This window comes from Ahaetulla prasina, chromosome 14 (genome assembly GCF_028640845.1).
Source record: "Ahaetulla prasina isolate Xishuangbanna chromosome 14, ASM2864084v1, whole genome shotgun sequence".
In the NCBI taxonomy this organism is placed as follows: Eukaryota; Metazoa; Chordata; class Lepidosauria; order Squamata; family Colubridae; genus Ahaetulla; species Ahaetulla prasina.
The window spans coordinates 900,072-920,481 of record NC_080552.1 but is presented as its reverse complement, the minus strand read 5'-3'; the positions used below and the strand labels follow the sequence as shown (position 1 = coordinate 920,481).

The 20,410-nt window shown below is 48.2% G+C and overlaps 1 protein-coding gene across 3 annotated transcripts in view; it reads left to right on the top strand.

Annotated features, from left to right (window-relative positions):
- LOC131185003 (uncharacterized) overlaps positions 1-20,410 on the top strand; it is a 136,776-nt gene that overhangs the window by 24,690 nt on the left and 91,676 nt on the right. The gene's annotated exons all lie outside the window — the stretch shown is intronic.

Sequence of the window (20,410 nt, the reverse complement as noted above, 5' to 3'; positions counted from 1 at the left end):
GTGGCCTCTCGGATATGCGACAGCCGAGAACGGGCCGAGGGACGGAGTGGCGGTCCGGAAGGGGGCGGCCATCTTTGCGGAAGCGAGGACGCGAGGGAGGCGAGGGAGGCCTGCTGTTTGTTGCGGGCTTCGGCCTCGGTTCCGGCCCTGCCTTGCCCAGCGGAGCGGAGCCCTGCCCAGCGGAGCCCTGCCCAGCGGCCCAGCGGCGATCCTGGCGATCCTGGCCAAATTCCAGCGGCGTGAGATCGTCGGTGGTCTCGGCCTGGCTCCGACGGCTTCGGGGTGTGGATTCGGCCTGGTTTCAGCTGGCGCGAATCCCAGCCCGTTTTTTTTGCCTGTCGGTGGGCTTGCTGGCTCCTTCGGCGCCAGTTCCATCGGCGCCAGTTCCATCGGCGCTGGTTGCGCCCGGCGAGGCTGTGTGGACTGCGAGGCGCCTGTCCAACGGCGCCCTGTATTTGGCAGCCCCACCGAGGATGGGTGTGGTGAGGCCTCGGTGGGAGAGGAGGCCGGAACCGTGGCTGAGGTTTGTCCCCTCTTTTGGCCTGTTTTGTCGCATTTTTTCATCGCGTGTCATCGAATGGCCCCTGGTGGCCTGGTTTGCTCCATCGTATTTCCCTTTGTGGCCTTTATGGCCTGGCTTGCTCCATTGTACTTCCGCCCCCCCTCATACTGGACTATGGGTCATCTAAACTGGGCGGTCATGCATGTCCATCTGCGGGATATGGAGTGGATTGGACTGGATTGGACTAGCTTGGACTGGTCTATGGACTCGGGCAGACCGATAGCCACTTCTACCTGATTAAGACCTATTGTAGAACTGTTCCCCATAGGTACGCTATGGAGACTGTCGGCCTGTCTGTTCCTGTTTTGTCATCGCTATCCGGTTCCTGCTCCATCTGTCCTTCTAACAACTGGACTCCCGCTGGAAGATTCACCATTTTTATTACTCTGGGATTTTACCATCTTAGCATCCCTCGCCGATTCGCACTTTTCTATGCGCTACACTGTACATGAACTCTTGCGCCTGCAGTGCCCCGCCGCAGGAATGGCCCATATCGCTACCAAGGGCCGGCCTCAATGACGGGTCTTGGGACCCACAGAGGTGGCATGCGAGAAGAAAGAGCCTTTGGGGTTTTAGACAGGGCATTTTAAGGGGTGGAGGGTAGGGCGGGTGATGGGGTAGCCCGTCGAGGGAAACCAGTTCCAGCGCATGCTCGTGGCGATTATCAAATGGGTTCGGAGGTTATGGGGGGGAGGGTGTTCCTTTGTGTGAGGGCGAGTCTATTTGCACGGTAAGTGGGAGGGGCAGATATGGCGGAAGGGGGGGATCGTATCGACATAGGGGGTCACGCGTTCGATGTATGCAGGCGATCGCGTGCCCGATCCTGACTTTACCTGCTTCCCGGATGGTCAGGACCCTCAGAGCCTGGGCCTTCGTCTGATGTTATGCAACGCACGGTCCGTGGCCAATAAGGCCCCCCTAATACATGATCTGATTCAGGGGGGTGCCGCGGATATTTTAGGCGTTACGGAGACCTGGCTGGGCACTGAAGGGGGCGTGCCCCTGGTCGAGATGTGCCCACCGGGTTTCCGTGCATTCCATCAGCCGAGGGCCCAGGGTAGGGGTGGAGGGTGGCGGTGGCTATCAAAGAGAGTCTAGAGCCGAGGGAGACCACTGTACCTCAGATTGCCGGGTGTGAATCCCTCTTTGTGAGGTGGGGTCATAGATGTCAGATGGGCTTGCTGGTCGCGTACCTGGCTCCTTGCTATGTGACAGCTGCCCTGCCCGAGCTCCTAGAGGTGCTTGCCGGGGTGGCGGTGGAGACCCCCAGACTCTTAGTCATGGGGGACTTTAACCTGCCATCTGCCGGCTCGTCATCGACGGTAGCTCGGGAGTTCTTGGCTTCCATGACGGCCTTGGACCTGACTCAAGTAGTGGATGGCCCCACTCACATCGGGGGTGGCACACTGGACCTGATTTTTGTCTCTGGTCAGTGGTTGAGAGATCTGGACTTAAAGGAAATAGTCATTGAACCTTTGTCATGGTCAGATCACTCTCTCCTTCGCCTGGACTTTCTGACTGCTACCCAACACCGCAGGGAGACGGAACCATTACGTTGGTACCGTCCCAGGCGCCTGATGGACCCAGAGAGGTTCCGGACGGAGCTTGGGCCATTTCCTGAGGGTCTGGCTCACGGCACGGCAGAGGAACTAGCTGCAGCCTGGGAACGGGCTGCGGCTGGGGCTTTAGACCGTGTCGTGCCTTTGCGGCCTCTGACCCGGCGTAGGTCCCAACCGGCTCCTTGGTTCTCCGAGGAGCTGAGGGGGATGAAACGCCGGAGAAGACGCCTAGAGAGTTCCTGGAGGTCCAGCCGTTCAGAGGCTGATCGGACACTAGTTAGATCCTATACTAGGACCTACCTAGTGGCACTGAGGAAGCGGCGTTGCTACGCCTCCCTCATTGCGCCGGCAGATAACCGCCCAGCTGCCCTGTTTGGTGACCCGCTCCCTCCTTCACCAGGGGAGCGGGATGACCCGCTGCAGGGACGTGCTGAGGAGTTTAACGTTATCTATACGATAAAATCGTTCAGCTGAAGGATGGTCTGGACCAAAATTGTGGCGATTCGGACGGGACGCCTGAGGCGGTCTTGGTGATGTTGTTTGGGATGAGTTTGACCCTGTGACTCCGAGGACATGGACAGGTTGCTGGGTAGATTGAATGCCACCACGTGTTTACTGGACCCGTGCCCTCCTGGCTGGTGCTGGCCACTCAGGAGGTGACACGAGGCTGGCTCAGGGATTACGAGTGCTTCTTGTTGGAGGAGTCTTTCCGGCCGCCTTGAAAGAGGCGGTGGTGAGGCCCCTCCTCAAGAAGCCTTCCCTGGACCCGGCTGTTTTAGGTAATTATCGTCCGGTCTCCAACCTTCGCTTCGCGGCGAAGGTTGTAGAGAGTATGGTGGCATATCAGTTCCCCCTGCACCTGGAGGAAACTGTCTATCTGGACCCGTTCCAGTCCGGCTTCCGGCCCGGTTACAGCACTGAGACGGCTTTGGTCGCGTTGGTGGATGATCTCTGGAGGGCCAGGGATAGGGGTTATTCCTCTGCCCTGGTCCTATTAGACCTCTCAGCGGCTTTCGATACCATCGACCATGGTATCCTGCTGCGCCGGTTGGGGGGATTGGGAGTGGGAGGCACCGTTTATCGGTGGTTCTCCTCCTATCTCTCCGACCGGTCGCAGACGGTGTTGACGGGCAGAGGTCGACCCGCGGCGCCTCACTTGTGGGTGCCGCAGGGTCGATTCTCTCGCCCCTTCTGTTCAACATCTATATGAAACCGCTGGGTGAGATCATCAGTGGCTTCGGTGTGAGGTACCAGCTGTACGCTGATGACACCCAGCTGTACTTTTCACACCGGCCACCCCAATGAAGCTATCGAAGTGCTGTCCGGTGTTTGGAAGCCGTCGGGTCTGGATGGGGAGGAACAGGCTCAAGCTCAATCCCTCCAAGACGGAGTGGCTGTGGATGCCGGCATCCCGGTACAGTCAGCTGAGTCCGCGGCTGACTGTCGGGAGCGAGTCATTGGCCCCGATGGAGAGGGTGCGCAACTTGGGCGTTCTCCTGGATGAACGGCTGTCTTTTGAAGACCATTTGACGGCCGTCTCCAGGAGAGCTTTCCACCAGGTCCGCCTGGTGCGCCAGTTGCGCCCCTTTCTAGACCGGGATGCCTTGTGCACAGTCACTCACGCCCTTGTGACGTCTCGTCTGGACTACTGCAATGCTCTCTACATGGGGCTCCCCCTGAGGGGCATCCGGAGGCTACAGTTAGTCCAGAATGCAGCTGCGCGGGTGATTGAGGGAGCCCCTCGTGGCTCCCGAGTGACACCTATCCTGCGCAGGCTGCACTGGCTACCTGTGGCCTTCCGGGTGCGCTTCAAGGTGTTGGTGAATGTCTTTAAAGCGCCCCATGGCATAGGGCCGGGTTACTTACGGGACCGCCTGCTGCTACCGAATACCTCTCACCGACCCGTGCGCTCTCACAGAGAGGGGCTCCTCAGGGTGCCATCGGCGCGACAGTGTCGTCTGGCGACACCCAGGGGAAGGGCCTTCTCTGTGGGGGCTCCCGCCCTCTGGAACGAACTCCCCCCAGGACTTCGTCAACTTCCGGACCTCCGAACCTTTCGCCGCGAGCTTAAAACCTACTTATTCATCTGCGCTGGACTGGGTTAGTGTTTTAATGGGTTTTAATGGGTTTTAGTTCTAAATTTTAATTGTGGCCAATTTTAATAAGTTTTTTAACTGTATTTTAATTTGTATTTATTGTATTGTATTTTTACTTGGCTGTGAACCGCCCTGAGTCCTTCGGGAGAAGGGCGGTATACAAATTTAAATAATAAATAAATAAATAAATAAAATAAATAAACTATTTGCTTGCCGATTTAAATCAAACTCACGGTTAACTTGTAGGGATGTTTAAGAGAAAACCATCCTATAGTCTATCAATGTAATAGCAAGATCTGTTCCAGAATGTTGTAGTAGATAATATATTTTTAGGATGTCTGAATTATTCTCACAATAATATTTTTGTTTTAAAAATAACGTTTGCGGTGCATTTTCTAAATGCATAAAATATTCAAATGGCTTTAATTGCATACCAAACAGATATGATATGATATTCCCTCATCTTCCCTTTTGTTAGGTGTAGCTTATGATTTTTTGATCCTGATTGTTGCCTGAAGTCTGATGGAGAAATGACTTTTATTTTTGACTTATAAATGACAGGGCTGCATTCCGGTTTTCCTTAAGTAAAGGAGAAAATGCTTACTTTTTGTGAGAGGTTTTGAAAAAGTGCCTTTTGATTGATTCCAGGGATTGTATGAAGGGCTTCCACATAGAAGCAAGTTTTATCTCCTTGTTTTTACACTTATCTTTCCTGCCCACGGCATATCTATGATCTTGTGAAACTGCTTAAATCTTTGCCAATAGATTATTCTGTACATAACTTCTCCCCTTAGCTTTCCCAGTATTCTAATTTCAGTCTTTGAAATTGGTGCATTAAACAGCTCTTTTCACTAGAGGATGCTCACACTGAAAATTGTCTTGTTTGTGGCTGCAGTCCTTAAATCCATACGGTTGGCAGTAAACCATAGTTCAATAATATGCATTTTTAAAAAGTGGGTATAAGATGTTGAAGATACAGCTTGCACAAAATGGCAAGATGTGAAATTTTAACCCTGACTGTTGAGTCGTGGGCAAAGACACAAGGCACAGAGACTCCGTCAGTTTAAACAGCTTTATTCAGCTCTGGTACAGCATAGCTGAAGCCACCGCAGCAACTTTTAAATGGGAGCTGTCTGTGGCTTCAGCCATTGATTTTTCCCGCTCCTATTCTAGCCTCCTGATTGGTCCCCGCGTCAGCCTATCCGATATCTAACACCCCTCCCCTCTAGGCTGACACTGTCCAATCTGATGTTGCTTAGGCTACGTAGTCCCGCAAGTAGGCGGGTCTCTTCTGGCCACGACTTGACCTGTGCAGTTCAGTTGGCTTGGCGGCTTTGGCTGGACAGGTTGGATTCTGTATCTCTCCACCTGCTGTCTGTGGAACAGTCTCGAACCTGGTTATGGGCCTGGTTTGTTCTTTTTGGATATTAGTCACCTCGTTCTCTGGATGGATTTCTGTGCTGCCTCTCGCTTCGGAACCTGATCGCTGGACCTCAGCTAAGTAGCCGCTGGCTCTCTCTGGGATTGAGGGTTGTTTTTGTGTGTGGTGTAGGGCCCGGCCTACTTTTGTGGTTTCTGTATGGTGTTTCCTTCTTTCCTCCGAGGGTTCCCTTTGTTTCGGCTTCCTTTCTAACTATTCGCCCTCGGAGTTGGTCTATATGTCTCTTCCACCCCCGGCTGTCCTCTGTTTCTGTTCTGTAGGATAGGGGACCTGTAATTTGTGTTATTTGGGCTGGTATCCATAATTGTAATTTTTTGCGTATACCTTATTCCCCACTTTAAATGCTCTACATTTGCTGATGGAGTCTACTGGTGTTTCTGGATTATATTGTGGGTGTAGTCTGTCTAACTGTGATCTCAGCTTCCTTCCCATTAAGAGTTCCGCAGGGCTTCTGTGTGTGGTCGTGCTCGGTGTTATGTGTTGCATTGTTAGTAGTTTGTCTATTTTAGCTTGGATTTCTCTGAGGCCCATTCTAGCTAAGGTCTCTTTGGTCGTTCTGACCATCTTTCAGCTTGTCCATTAGTGGCCGGATGTTCCGGCGCGGTCAGTGCATGTCTGATCCATTGGTTAGCTAAGAATAATTCAAATTGGTTCGCGGTGAATTGGGGCCCGTTATCGGGCACTACTACATCTGGGAGCCCGTGTGTTGTGAACAGTCTCCGCAGGACTCTTATGACTGCTTTGGTGGTGGTCGATGACAGGTTTACTTCTAGCCATTTCGAATATGCATCGACTGTGATTAAAAATGTATTCCCCTGGCAGGGCCCTGCAAAATCAATATGTATGTGGGACCATGATGTCTTAGGGCTTTCCCAGTTGTGTGGGTGCTGTGTGTGGTGTTGGCCATGATTCCTGGCAGGGTGTGCATGTGGCTGCCCATGTTTCTATTTCTTTGTCCATCCCTGGCCACCAAACATAACTCCTGGCTAACACTTTCATTTTCACTATTCCTGGGTGCCTCTCATGCAATGTTTCCAAAATGTCCTTTTCTAAAGCTTTGGGAATGATGACCCTGTCCCCCCATAGCAAACACCCCCTCAACCCTGAAAGTTCAGTTTGCCAGGTCTTAAAAGGCTTGACTTCTTCACTTACCACAGTCTCTGCCCAGCCCTTTAAAACCCAACTCAAAACTTGCGCCAAAGTTCTGTCCTTCGCGGTTGCTCTTGCGATGTCAGTTATCGTGCTCATGAGAGTCTCTATGAGCAGGGTGGTTGTTGCTGGTGCGGGGTCCTCCACTGGTTCTGGTAACGGGCATCTGCTGAGGGCATCTGCATGGTCAATCGACTTCCCCGGCCGGTATTCCAGCTGGTAATTGTAGGCGCCTAGGAATTCCATCCATCTCAGCATTCGCGGGGATAGCATGTGTGGTGTTGGTCAGTCACCTGCGATGAGTCCTAGGAGCAGTTTATGGTCTGTGATTAGTTCAAACCTCCTTCCGTAGACATATTCATAGAACCTCTTGATTCCAGTAATGGCAGCCAGCACTTCTTTGTCAAGCTGGCTGTAGTTGTGTTCCATTCTCCATGTCGGGGAAAACGGCCGTCAGGAATGGGTTAATCTCCTCGTTTGCTGATTGGACCGAGTCTTGAAAAATTTGTTGCTTATAGTCCCCGCCTTCTCTTCCCTTCCAGCTTTTTCGACTCGGTTTTGCTTCGGACCAGTCGTGTGTTAAAAATCTCTAGTTATTGGGCTAGAGGTTTAATTGTTGCTTCAAGTGGATTTATTTTAATTTCTTTTAATTTACGTTATATTTTTGGGGTTACTGGAGAAGAGGAGCGTCTGACTCCCTAGCCGCTGGGGAAGCTGGCGGCTTCATGCCCGCCGGTCAGCTGTGAGGCGCTCACGGGCAGGTTCCCGACGCGCTAACACCGCAGCTGCAAAGAGTCAAGGCGGCTATCGGAGGCTCACGGGCTGGTCCTGAAGCTCCCTCCCGGCAGGAGGTTCGCTGCCTGGGAGTTTCGCTGCCTGGGAGTTTACTGGCCCGCCTGAAGAAGCGGCGTGAGTGGTGCCGGATCACCGAGGGGAGCCAGTTCTGTGCCGCGCCAGAAGCCACGACGCGTGCGGCCCGCCCTGCAGGCAAACGGAAGGTTGGTTTGGAAAGCGCGGCTAGACTTTGAAACAAGGGATTGTGTGAGCGTTGCCGGCTCATTGCAACCATTAAAGAGCCAGTGGAGCCCTGATCCTGCAAACTCCCCCAGAGCAGCGTTGCCGGCTCATTGCAATAATTAAAGAACCAGTGGGGCCCTGATCCTGCAAACTTCCCCAGAGCAGCGTGGCCGGCTCATTGCAACCATTAATTAGCCAGTGGGGCCCTGATCCTGCAAACTCCCTCAGAGCAGGCTTCTCGGTGGCCATCTTGGGAGTAGGCCGGTGCAGCAAATTGGCGGGAATTTTTCAAAATGGAGGACGCCACTATTACTCAACCAGATTTGGTGGATATATCCCTGAAGCCCGGGCCCAAGGGGACCTGGGTGAGGGCCCTTCAGCAGACCTCAGGTTTCCCAAGGCGGAAAGCATCAAAACCCAGGGCCAAAAGGGGAGAGGGCTGAAGAAAGCGGCATAGGGCTCTAGAAAAGGCCTTTACTAGAGCTTCCAAGAGGGCTCTCAGGTCTCCTTCCCTAGAAGCGGAGAAAGCAAGGGAGGGAAAAAATCCCACCTCCCTTAGAGCCAGAATGCATTATCCAAACCATGCAGGATTCAGGGGCCTGGTCCCCAGATAGATCATTTTCCCCGCATAGGGCTCAGACGGGAAACCCCCCATTATTCCGTACTCTGTCGCAGATGGATCTTCAAGAGGCCTCAGGGGGTATAACAGGACAAACAGTACCTGGGTCAATAGAGACTGAAACAGCTAGGCCTCTGCCGGAATCTGGCTTGCCAACGTTTCCAGTTTTTCAACTTCCTGAGTCCTTTGGGCTGATGATTCAACAGGCCGTGCGCCAAGAGTTGGCACAAGCCCGGCATCGGGAATCCCAGATGGCATCTACTTCTAGACCCCAGCATAAAGACAGGCAGAGGGAACCTGCATGTTCTGCTTCAACAAGGTTCAGACCTCAGAGGGAGGAGTCCTCGGAAGAGGAGGGCCAAGCCTCTTCTTCCGGAGAAGAGGACGCTGGAGAGGCTTTGTCGGAGGACGAAGGCCTTGGTCCTGACCAACCATCATTTGTGGGACTTTTTAAACACCACATGTTCCGTTCCCTTTTATTCAAGGCATTGGCAACCACGGGGTTGGGGGCTTCTCAGGCTCCTTCTACGGATCAGCAATCCTTACCCATCACTTCAACTAATCTCTTTGTGGAACCCACAGTGGTGGCAGAGGCCATTCCGGCACCTAAAATGTTTGTGGATGTGGTACAACGACAGTGGGCTCATCCTAGTTCGGGTTCTCTTCCCAGCGCCACAGACAAAAAGTTCTATAACTGTGCTCCTGATCTAGAGAACATTCTTCAAGTACCCACAGTGGATGCTCCAGTAGTCGCTCTTACAACGGTGTCACATGTGACGGGTCCAGAGAATGAGGCTCTTCGTCCCGAAGATAAAAGGGCTGACCAATCCCTGGTAAAGTCCCATCAAGCATCAGCCTGGGCCATCAGGTCTTCAATAGCGTCTTCATTTTTCAATAGAGCATCCATAATGTGGCTCAAACAACTTCAGGGCCGGTTACCAACGTCGGACGTCAGGGCTCACCAGGATCTTAACAAGGTCATCGCAGCTTTGGAGTTTTCAGCTGACTCGACACTTAATGCAGCCAGGTTCTCAGCTAAGTCGATTGGGTCGACGGTTACATCCCGGAGGCTTTTATGGTTGCGCCATTGGAAGGCAGATACTAGAAACAAGTGGCGATTGGCTTCTTCCGCTTACGCAGGTTCGAAGTTGTTTGGAGCTCCTCTTGACCCTATTCTAGTGGAAACTAAGGATAAGAAAAAGGTGCTACCGTCCTTGTCGCGCAGAGGCGAACTGAGACAACAACCTTATTTTCGTCCCTCGGCTACCTCTTCTTCTGCCTCCTTTCGTGGCCAGGAATTCGGAGGGTCTGGGTCGCGTCGGCAAAGATTTTCACCGTACAGAGGGAGCTCACAGAGATCTGATCAGGTCAGAACAGGGTCCAAATTCTCTTCCCGTAAACCCTTTCGGGGGGGACGGGGGAAACCATTTAACCGCTTCAAATAATATCTTAGAGGATCTACCCATTGGAGGCAGGCTAGCTTATTTTTATTCCCAATGGGAGGTGTCTACTTCAGATAAGTGGGTGCTACAGACTATCAGAGAGGGCCTGGCCTTAGAGTTCATCTCCACCCCCCCGACGGTTTTCTTGACTTGCCCTGTTTCTAACCGCTCTTCCAGCTCTTCCATTGTGGAGTCGGCGGTTAGTCACCTTCTTTCTATCCGGGCCATTCAGAGGGTCCCCATTGATCAACAGAAACAGGGGTTCTATTCCAGACTCTTCGTAGTCAGCAAACCGTCGGGGGGATGGAGAGCCATTCTGGACCTTTAAGCCCTGAACAAATTCATTGCGTACCACCGCTTCAAGATGCACTCCTTACGTTCCATCTTAGAGTGCATCCGGCAGGGGGATTACATGGCTTCCATTGATTTGACGGAAGCTTATCTGCACATTCCTATTAGGAAAGATCACCGTAAATTCCTTAGGTTTTGCTTTCAGGGTGCTCATTTTCAGTATAGGGCTCTACCCTTTGGGTTATCTTCGCCCCAGGGTTTTACCAAAGTCATGGCTGTGCTATTAGCCCATATCAGGGGGTTTCCAGTTAGACTTCAGGCTTACCTAGATGATATTCTCATTTTGTCTGCCTCAAAGGAGGCAGCAAACAGGGATATAGCCTTAACCTTAGAGATATTACAAGCACATGGGTTCTCAATTAATTGGGATAAGAGTCACTTAGCTCCTTCTACCATTATCACACATTTAGGGGCGCAAATTGATTCTCGCGAATCGATGGTTTATTTGTCGGCAGACCGTCAGGCTAATTTGGCTGAGTTAGCCGGTATATCTAGGTTGTCACATACAGTTCCATTAGATCAACTTTCCAAGCTTCTAGGGAAAATGGTTTCGGCGTACGACATTGTTCCTTGGTCTCGCCTTCATAGTCGGCCTCTTCAGTGGTTCCTCTTGCCACATCAAAGGAAACGACGCAGTTCATCAAGACGTCGGGTGACCATTCCACGGGAAGTGGCCGACTCTTTGGCCTGGTGGAATCCGGAGACGCTAGCCAGAGGCTCAGTCTTCAGGGAGCCAGCGAGAGTGGTCATCTCCACCGACGCCAGTCTTTCGGGATGGGGAGCACATCTCGATCAACACCTAGCCCAGGGCAAGTGGTCTCCATCGGAATGCCATTACGGCATCAATTTTCTGGAGTTACGGGCCATACGTCTGGCTCTTCTGGCATTCAAGGATCTTATCCGGGGCAGGGATGTCCTTGTGCTCACGGACAACGTGACGGCGCATATAAACAGGTGGGGTGGCACTCATTCTCGCTCGCTTATGACGGAAGCGCTCTCCCTCGGTCATTGGACCGAATCCCACTTGCGCTCTTTGAAAGCGGAACATATTGCGGGAACAGACAACTGCACGGCAGACTCCCTCAGTCGTCAGACCATCGATCAGGCGGAATGGTCATTGTCCCCAGAGAACTTCCAGGAGTTGACAAACAGCTTCGGACTCCCACTGGTGGACTTGTTCGCCTCCCACTCCAACAATCAAGTTCCTCGCTTCTTTTCGAGATTCCGCTCTCGGGGGGCGGAGGCAGTGGATGCCCTCCGCAGCAAGTGGCCTCCGGGCCTTCTATATGCCTTTCCGCCAATTCCACTGATCCCAAGGGTGATAAGGAAGCTACTCACGGAGAAGGCGGAGTTGATATTGGTCGCCCCATTCTGGCCCAGGAGACCCTGGTTCGCAGATCTGATGTCTCTTTCAATACGAGAACCGTGGAGGATACCAGACGACCAGGTTTCTCTCCACCAGGGACCAGTTTTACATCCCGATCCACAATGGCTACGTCTAGCCGTGTGGAGATTGAGCGGGGCATCTTGACTAAAGCAAAGGTTCCATGCCAAGCCATCCCAACTATGCTGGCCTCACGCAGGGATTCCACCAAGAGGATTTATGAGGCCACTTGGCGTGTCTTTGTTGACTGGTGCACGCCCCAGGGAATAGTAGCATCTGAGGCCTCAGTTCTAGACATTCTGGCTTTTCTGCAGCGAGGTCTCGATGCCGGGCTAGCAACCAACACACTCAAAAGACAGGTGGCGGCGCTTTCCTCGATATTGAGATGCGGTTCACTCATTCCTCTCTCAAAAGAGCCTCACATTCAACAGTTTCTTCGGGGCGCTTCTAATGTCAACCCTCCAGTAGTTCATCGGTTCCCAACCTGGCGATTGAATGCAGTACTTAACGCTCTGACCAAGACACCCTTTGAACCGTTGAGGGAATCATCTCTTCGATTCCTGTCACTCAAAGTCGCCTTTCTAATTGCCATTACCTCGGCCCGCAGGATATCAGAACTATCGGCCCTGTCTGTGCGACAAGATCTCTGCAAGTTCTTCAACGATAGAGTGGTATTACGATTGGACTCTACCTTTCTCCCTAAAGTCAACAGTCAGTTTCATAGGGCTCAGGAAATAGTTTTACCTGACTTCTGTCCGAATCCCAGACATCACTTAGAGAAAGTGTGGCATACTCTGGACGTAAGGAGAGCATTGAAGATATACATTGATCGTACTGCTTCGTTCCGTAAAACGGAGGCCCTCTTTGTGTCGTTCCAACCACTTTCTATGGGCTTAAAAGTGACCAAATCGGTTCTCGCCAGGTGGATCAGGGCTACGATAGCCACGGCCTCGAAAACCTGTCTCTACCGGTACCTCGCAATATTCGGCACACTCGACCAGGAGCGCGCGCCGTCGGCTGCTTGGGCGCCCAGGCATCGATCGATGAGATCTGCAGGCGGCGACTTGGTCGACTCCCTCTTCGTCTATTCGCCACTCCCGGGTGGACTCCTGTGCGCCGCCCGCCGCGGCGTTTGGCAGACGGGTCCTGCAGTCGGTCCTTTCTCAACAATGACAGACCGCCATCTTCCCTCCCGGTAAGACATTGAGCTTGGTATGTCCCATTCCTGACGGCCGTTTTCCCGACATGGAGAAGGGCGTTGTCTTACCTGAACGTCCCTTCTTGGAGAGGGAACGTCAGCCCCACCCATGGCGTCTGTCCAAGAGGGGGTTGGGGCGGGAGTGCGCTAATTCTTTTTCATTTCAGTACTGCACGAGGGCCTACGCCTGGATCCTCGCCGAAAAAGCTGGAAGGGAAGAGAAGGCGGGGACTATAAGCAACAAATTTTTCAAGACTCGGTCCAATCAGCAAACGAGGAGATTAACCCATTCCTGACGGCCGTTTTCCCCTCTCCAAGAAGGGACGTTCAGGTAAGACAACGTTCCCGTTTAGATAGAGTCCTGGAATAAAATGCAATGGGGGCTTCTCTCCCATTCGGCATGCAGTGGCTTAGTATGGCTCCAATTCCGAATGGGGATACGTCGCATCTGAGTCTTAATGGAAGTGTCTCGTTGTACTGGACTAATATGCTGTTGGACATTAGGATTGTTTTTATTTTGTTGAATGCACTTGCTTGCTTTCATCCCCATGTCCAGTCAGTCTTTTTGTCCAGTAAACAGTGTAATGGTTCAGCAATGGTCACTTTCTGTGGCAGGAAAATGTAGAAATTTAGTAATCCTAGAAAAGCTTGCAGTTTTGTTTTGTTGGCTTCCCTGATTGCCTTCAGTTTCCCTGCAATGGGTTGTATTCCGGACTCATTGATGAGGTAGCCCAGTTCATCGTTCTTAATTCCGCCGGGGGGGGGCAGGGTCTAGCGCCTTGGCCATTTTAAAAACAGCGACTCCACAGTGGGTGAGGAACAGCACCCTTTTCCTCTGATCAGACAGGCTTAGTAAATCGTTGGATTCCAGGAACATATGGAAGCGCTCCATGTAGGAGTCCCAGTCTTCTCCTGCAGGGTTGAACGGGCTAGGAGGTATGATGAACAATATCTTGATTGCCTGTTGTTCGGTTTCGATGGCCGTTGCTCCCATGTGGCGTTTCTGTTCAAACCTAGAGTCTATTGTCCTTGGTCAGATCCCACCTTCGTCACCAACTCGTGTTGCATTGTGGGGGAAGACACAAGACATAGAGACTCCGTCAGTTTAAACAGCTTTATTCAGCTCTGGTACAGCATAGCATCTCCTGAGCTGCGGCAGCCCCTTTTAAATGGGAGTTATCCGTAGCTTCAGCCATTGACGCACGCTTATTTTTCCTGCTCCTATTCTAGCCTCCTGATTGGGCCCCACGTCAGTCTATCCAATATCTAACACCAACCTTCACTCTTGTGCCTGGCTGCCCTTGTGGCACACATACTGAAGGAAATCAGTATGGACTCTGAATCACAGAAGAGAAGACATCACATTAAAAGACGTGTTTCAGTCTTTAAGCTGTGAAATCACATTACATAAAATCCCTCATTTTCAGGGTTTATCCAATTGACTAGAGTCTGTGTGTAATAATAATATGTTTATTCTAAAAGACTGCTTAGAAACCTTTTTTAAAAAATCAATTAAACAGTTAAGCTCATTGCCTTTAATTGTTTAGTTGATTTTTTTAACAAGATTATAAGCAGTCTTTCAAGATATAGCCTGACAAGACAACTCACATTTGCAATAAATGAAAGCAGTTTCATTTTTTATTTCTATTTTTATTATTTCATTTATTAAATTTCAGTGCTGCCCATCTCACTGTCCAAAGCAGCTGTTTATAAACTTTTTAAATGTTAAACTGCAGTTAATAAAAATACCTACAATTGAAGAATGGACACTCAAAGTATCAAATCTGGCAGAGATGGCAAAAATCTCCGCTTACTTGAAAGACTATACACTAGAAAAATATATTTTAGAATGGAAAATGTGGATTGATTATATTCAAAATAAGTATCAGATAAAAAAATATCGAATAGCATATGAGAAAAATTTAGGAAATATTTTGTATTAGATATATTTTTGAAGGAGAGGGGAATTGAGAGTGTGACTAAGTGTGGTGTGACTAGAGATTATAATTTAGGAATTATTTTGGATTATGATTGTTAGTTTTGATTTGGTCAAAGTCAAAGTGCTGTCCCGGTGCTTGGAAGCCGTACGGGTCTGGATGGGGAGAAACAGGCTCAAGCTCAATCCCTCCAAGACGGAGTGGCTGTGGATGCCGGCATCCCGGTACAGTCAGCTGAGTCCACGGCTGACTGTTGGGGGCGAGTCATTGGCCCCGATGGAGAGGGTGCGCAACTTGGGCGTTCTCCTGGATGTACGGCTGTCTTTTGAGGACCACCTGACGGCCGTCTCCAGGAGAGCTTTCCACCAGGTTCGCCTGGTGCGCCAGTTGCGCCCCTTTCTAGACCGGGATGCTTTGTGCACAGTCACTCACGCCCTTGTGACGTCTCGTCTGGATTACTGCAATGCTCTCTACATGGGGCTCCCCTTGAGGGGCATCCGGAGGCTTCAGTTAGTCCAGAATGCAGCTGCGCGGGTGATAGAGGGAGCCCCTCGTGGCTCCCGTGTGACACCTATCCTGCAGACTGCACTGGCTACCTGTGGCCTTCCGGTGCGCTTCAAGGTGTTGGTGAAACGTCTTCAAAGCGCTCCATGGCATAGGGCCGGGCTATTTACGGGACCGCCTGCTGCTACGGATACCTCTCACCGACCCGTGCGCTCTCACAGAGGGACTCCTCAGGGTGCCGTCGGTAGCGACAGTGTCGTCTGGCGGCGCCCAGGGGAAGGGCCTTCTCTGTGGGGGCTCCCGCCCTCTGGAACGAACTCCCCCCAGGACTCCGTCAACTTCCGGACCTCCGAACCTTTCGTCGCGAGCTTAAAACTCACTTATTCATCTGCGCTGGACTGGGTTAGTTTTAAATTTATGGGTTTTTTAATGGGTTTTTATTCTAAATTTTAATCTTGGCCAATTCAATAAGTTTTTTAACTGTATTTTAATTGTATTTATTGTATCATTGTGTATTTTAATTGGCTGTGAACCGCCCTGAGTCCTTCGGGAGAAGGGCGGTATAAAAATTTAAATAATAATAATAATAATAATAATACCCTGCATTTTGTTCTGGGAAGTCGGGGTGGGGGGTGGGGGGTAAGGGGGAGGGGAATTGGGGGGGGGTTTGGTAGAGATGGAGTGATGGTTAATGTACAGGGATTATTGAAGATGTATAAATATAATTAATGCAGGGTCGGGTCTGCCCAGTTACCATTTTAGAACGGTGGGGAGGGAGGAAAGAGGAGAAGAGGAAGGAAGAGGGGTAGAAGAGGGAGAAGGAAGGTGTAGGGTGGAGGGAGGAGAGGATGTAGATAAGAGAAGGAGAGGAAGGTCTGGAAAGTAGAAGAAGGTAGAAGAGGGAAGAGTGTTAAAAAGGGGGGTGGTGACTGGGCAAGCCCGACTAATTGTATATAACTGTACATTGGATGAATTATTTGATATGATTGTAAAAATAAAACTTTTTATAAAAAAAAATAAAAAAAAAATAAAAATACAACAAAAACACATTGAGCCAATTAAAAATTGGCTCTTTCATCAAGCAAGTTAAATCAACTACTTTTATGCAAACTTTGATGTATTTAAGTATATTATATTTCTTTGTTAACTTCTAACCAAAGTTCTCTAAGTGGCTTGTAAAATACAAAAACCAAAAAATATAAAAACTGTAAAACTGACAGTAGTAAAAATTGCTAAGATGTTCTATGGATTTATTTATTTATCCATTTACAATATTTAATATTTGTAATTTACTGTCTATAATTGCATTTTTTCTTCCTTCCCTTGAGGAAAGCTCTAATACATTAATTCAGTTCTTAGCCTAACAGATCCGTAGGGTAGGCGCTGTGGTGGCCCAAGGTCTTCAAAATAGCTTAATAGATGAAACCATTTTACTGGACATCAGGGCAGAAATTCCTTAAAGCATCTTTTGAAGTCTGTTGTGTTTCTGTTAGAAAAGTCCATGTGTGAATAGATCCAAGCCATATCTTTGGAATAATATGGCATTATTCAACTTTCCACGCTCCTTTTAGACTGAAATGTTTATTAAAATGGGAAAATCACAACTCAGGCTATTAAAGTCATTTTTTTTTTTAGATTATCCAAGTTAAAAAGAGTTGCAGTTTTCTTGCTTTGCTCACAAGAGCAAAGCCAGTTGATTTATTAGTTCTTAGATCAGCATATAGCCTGACAGGTAACAAGATTCTGGAAAGCAGGAAAGGATTTAAATATTTCCATAGAGTGGCAGATGTACTGGAAAACTACGCTAAAGGAAAATTGAACCACCCCACCAAAGGATGGTTTTTTACTTCACTTGGTTTAAACTTTGTACAACAAAGGCATAATGATTGTCTACTTACCCAATTCTAGACTTGTAATTTAATTTATAGATTACAATTTATAGATTGCTTTTTGTTCAATAGATTTCTACTGTATAGTTAACAAATTATTTTTTTTCTCTCAGAGAGAGTCTGAGATTTTTTTTAAGCTTCACACATTTAAACCTTGCCTTTTTTAAGAATAACTCCTGTGGTTTTAATATATGACGCTTCTGTTGCAAAAAGATACTACATAAATATTTCTCCTAATCTGTCTCCTGAAATGAAGTAAGGAGCAATTATTTTACCTATAAGTGTATTGTCAGGAACAGTATATCAGGACTAGAGATTTAAAGTTTATGTTGTTTATTTATATACAGGCAGTTTATAAAATAACATTAATAAAACTCATAACAAAAGGGAAAATCTATTTTTGCTCCCCAGGAAATAAGGACTTTCATTTTTTGCAGGTGAACCATAAGAATCTCTGAATGTAAAAATAAAAAAACAATGGGCTGTCTTGCTGCAAGCATGCCTATACAAAACAGGTAGAGCTGGCCTCACATTTCCTCATATATTTCCCCTTGACACCACTGAGGAGAACCAATATATGTTTTAGGACAAGACACCTCACACCACCCTACCTTTTAACTGAAGTGGAAAGGTCTTCTTGCATGTTCCTTAAGAGTTTATCATTTACTTCAGTTTGAGTGTTTTTTCTTTTTATGACCCTGTAATCTCTTGATTCGGGTGGAGTCAGGTGACTAAACAGGGCAGAGCGTTTACTGACCGGATGCCCTTCCTGATGCCTACATGGAGTTTGCAGGAGATATTTTCTCTTTGCACCCTGATAGAGAAACATCTGTCGCTGCCTACGATTGAACTTTCAACCTTCCGAATGAAGGTGAGTGTCTTCACATCAAGGTTACCATGCACTCTTATTTCACTTTGAAATAATTGTGTGAAACTAATAAGGGACGCTTGGTATAATGTAATGCTAGCACGGAAAATTGCTAAGTGTTTTCTTGGCTAAACACTGCGGGATAAGAGGTGCTACTTTTGAGTCATGCTTGCTCGCATGGCTCTTTTTTTTCCAGCTGTCAGAATGGGTGCATCTTGTAGACCAAGCACGAAAGTAATCAAATAATTAAATTCCTGGAACTCAGGAAAAATTTCCTGACAAAGCAATTAATCAGTGGACAACTTGCCTCCTGGAATTGTGGATGTTCCATCATTGGAGGTTTTCATGAAAAGATTGGACAACCATTTGACCAGGATGCCTTAGACAGAGGGTTGGAGTAGAAGACTTCTCTGATCCTCTTTTTCCCTCCCCTCCCCTCCCCTCCCCTCCCCCTCTTTGGACTTTTTGATAAACTTTTGTTTGGAATTGACCAGAAATATAAATCTAATTCCTTAATCGGATGTTTTATGAATTGTAAGATGAGAGATCTATTTTGGGATAAAAATCCATGGTGACTTGTGAATTCAGCTGTGTTATCATTAATTCCCACTGCATATTATCACCCAAAGTTTCTAAATTTGCACCATTAACTGGGACTATGAAATAATTTGTACATTTGAAAACATGATGTATGGTGATGCTTTGCACATTTATGACTTTTGTAAGATTTTGGAATATTTATTATTGTTTCACATTTGTGAACATTATCAAAATAAATAATGGTGTAAGGACTCCTTTAGAATCCCTGCCTGATTCGTCTTAGCCAAATGGAATCCTGTTTAACTGGTACTAGAAATAATAGGTCTTATGATGGGTTTGCTCAGTCAGGTGGATTTAAACTACGGTTGATTTCTGGTGACTTCGGTTGATCAGAGATTATTTCATTTGTATTCTTGAAACCATGATGTCATCAAATATGTCATTCCGCTCCATTTTTTTTTTTAAAAAAAATCAGAATCTCACAAGATGATACAATCCTGTCAATTTCTGGTGAACTCTTGAGCTTTCAGGCAGTTATGATATTCAAATTAAAAGTGATATTGAAACACCTGAAAAACTTCATGGTGTGGTCATTGGGAATCCATTACTGTAATTTGTGGACTTGGCTGCTGATTGGTTTCTGGGTACAATTGAAGGAACTGCTTCTCACCCATAAGCCCATTATGGCTCTGCTCCAGGATCCCCTCGTCCCACCGGTATTGGGCAGGCCTGTTAGGTCAAACAGAAACTACTATTGATCCCACAGTTTCAGATGGAGACTATCACAAGAAGGTGCTGCTTTTTCACGGCAGCATTGATGCTGCTGAACAGCCCCCTGGGAGATCAGAGCCTTTTTCAGAAACTTTTAAAGACATAGTACTTTTGAGAGCTTTCCTCCTGATTTTGTTATGCCATTTTTAACTTACATTTTTACCTTGGGGTATTGTACTGTTTCTATGAATGTTGTACCATGGGTGTTCTACTTGGTTGTTATGGTTTTATTACAGCAGGATAGAAATGTGAGAAATAAATAAATTCCATACAGGCTTAGTGGAATGTGATGAATCAATTTATTATCTTCCCTGTGTCTTCTGGCAGGGTTGGGCTAAAGCTAGTCGCTAACTTTGCCCCAATCTGGAGTTGGAGTAAAAATCTGAGGCAGGAAGCATAAGGCTTTGGCCCGGGGCATCTGTAGCCCACAGCCAAGTCAGTCCCACAGGTGTTCAGTGCATTCCAGCACATCGGAAGTGTTCTTAACACCTTTACTTCATGTTCTAGATATTTGCAATGTACGTAGGATTTAAATCTAGATGCCTCTTGCATCAGTTCCCACCTAGTTAGCTTCATGCCATTTCCTACACTTCAGAATCCATATTTGGAATCAGTTTCATTCAATCAATTGTTCTTTTTTTCTTTTCTTTTGCTTCCAGTATGGTAGTGTAGATGATCAAGTAGATGGATTTCCCTACTGCTTTACAGAAAAATTCAACAAAATTGAGGCTACCTGTAAGCAGTGTTAGCTAATCATGTGCAAAGAGAAGCCAACATGACCCAGAGAATGGCAGGGCATTCTAGGAGGGGCTGTCCAAGAATGAGGACATACTGGCCAGGCTGGAATTCCCTGAAGCCAAGATAAACCAGGCCAACCTGCTCTGAAACTGTTGAATATCTTTATTATCAGCAAGTAGATGAAAGTCAAGCAAAGAGAATGCAGACGTCAAAGGGTTAGCAAGTTTTAAGATAGTTTCCCCTGTTTGCAGGTGTAGACAAATAATTGGGACAAGCAGTAAAATGCTGTAGTATCTCTTTGCTAATGCTTCCCCCCCCCCCCAAAAAAAAACCTCACAAGAACCA